We start from the raw sequence: 2,021 nt of genomic DNA, 5'->3' as shown, positions 1-2,021 counted from the left end.
GGAGTAGGGAATTAACAAAATTGGGGAACTATTTTACCTGCTGAAGTGTCTTCCAAATGTTTTGTATTTCAACTAACTTTTAAAGTTCATTGAAGTAAATTTGGTCATAATTTCTCTTCTGTTTTTTCATGTCTCTTAGCCCCTCTTTTCCCCTTCTGTTGGTAATCTTTGTGCTCTCTTGGTCAGTATGGCATGATGGTCATCAATGTTATTGATATTTTTAAAGAACCAACTTCAGGTTGATCCATCTTTGCCTATTTTTCATTTCTATATCACTGATTTCTGCTCCTAGTGCTTTTGTTTTCCAGTTTTTAAGGCAGAGGCTTACATCTTTGGATTGACACTTTCCAATGTCTAGTATGTGTGTTTAATATTATAAACTTCCCTTTAATCACTGCTTATCCCCCCAAATTTGATATTCTGTATTTTAGGAATGTATAGTTTATTTTCAAATATTTGATGGTTTTCCAAATATCTGAGTTCAATTATGTGGTGGTCTGAGAATATATGCCTTAGGAACTTTTTTCTGGTTTGTTAATTTTCACTTAACCAAATAAATTTAAAAATAAATAAAATAACTTTGTAATTACTCAAACATGAGAACTGGAAATGTGTGTGCTTATTTGGAAGAGAGCTACTAAATTTGTTCTTCAGAAGAAACATCACATTGTACTGGAACATTTTAACATGTAGACATGTTCTCCTCTTCTAAACTTCAACGAAAGCTGCTTGTACAAACTATTTAATGAATATCTGCCCGTATTAAACAAGCAAGGTACCTGCTGTATTAGAAAAACTAGACACTGAGTCATTTCATTTCTTTCTGTTGCTTCCAGTTGCTAGCATACTGGCAGCTCACATAAATGTATTTAATGTATCCACGTAGATTCCCATCACTGAATTGATGGGATCGACTGCTGTTTTTGACCTTTATAGAATGGTGCTACTTCAGCACACCTGATTACTTTCTAGGTGTTCGACAGGAGGGACATGCTGAAAAGAAGTAATCCCCCATAAATTGCCAGTGAGTAGAGCGGCACCAGCCACGGTGGCAGGTGGAAGAAACATAGATCCCATTGTGAACACAAAGACAAGACCCAGGCCCCCTCCCCGCGGTGCCCCTGTGTTCATAAACTCGGTGGGAGCACACATGGCTGTAGTGTAGAGGCCGCCCACCATGCTGGCTGTAGCAAGCAGCTCTGCTGAGAAGAGGGGCCTTAATATCCCCCGAGCAGGCACCATTGCTCCATTATGCTAGAATGCAGCAACCAAGCAAGATGCTTTGGGACTCTGGTCCTAGGGCAGAGATCGTACCAGCTCCAACCATGGCTACAAAAGTGGCACCAATTGTCACTCAAGAGCCTCTCATCATGAAGCTCCTAAAATTAGGAGATCTGCTCACTGCCAAGGCAGACAAAGCCGTTAAACCAGCCCTTCCTGCTAAGTTCATTTAGGTAGAATGAATTCTATCCTTCATGTTTGGAGGCCAAATTGTTGCCTTCTCAATAAGCTCCAATCTCATTAGACATTCCCAATGTTCCAAGACCAGCATCAGCTCCTCCAGCAACAAACCGTCTTCCCAACTGGTCAACTTTAAATCTTTTTGTTCATTGGATGGCTTCCATGCTGCATCTTGAGTTTGTGGTCAGTTTGCCCACACCGGATCCCAATTCTTGCCTTGTTGGCATATTTTCTGCTTCGTGTTAAGAGCCACTGACTCTCTGTGATGGAATTTTCCAGACCAGGGGAGATCTTGATGAAAGTTGAGTGGAAAATCCTGGAAGGCAATGTCAGGAGACACACAAACCTTGCCACCAGCATGATGGTGCCCCATGTTTACCAAGCACATCTGCAATGCCCAGTCTCCAGGCCCCTCCACTGCACAGGTCCCATTCTGGGCTGCCGAAGCACATGAGCCCACCCTTCCTTGATTCTATGCCTGCTACTTATTGCCTCTGTGCACTGTCATAAAATTTAATCTTTTTAAATATATTTTATGGCCTAGCCTGGTGAGTGGCCCA

The 2,021-nt window shown here is 41.7% G+C and overlaps 1 pseudogene; it reads right to left on the bottom strand.

Annotated features, from left to right (window-relative positions):
• Window positions 1-813: 813 nt before the first annotated feature.
• Window positions 814-1,821, bottom strand: LOC101425271 (growth hormone-inducible transmembrane protein pseudogene; annotated as a pseudogene).
• Window positions 1,822-2,021: the final 200 nt, after the last annotated feature.

This window comes from Dasypus novemcinctus, chromosome 16, assembly GCF_030445035.2.
Source record: "Dasypus novemcinctus isolate mDasNov1 chromosome 16, mDasNov1.1.hap2, whole genome shotgun sequence".
NCBI lineage: Eukaryota > Metazoa > Chordata > Mammalia > Cingulata > Dasypodidae > Dasypus > Dasypus novemcinctus.
Note: the sequence above shows the minus strand (reverse complement) of the source record. Positions and strands in the feature narration are given on the sequence as shown.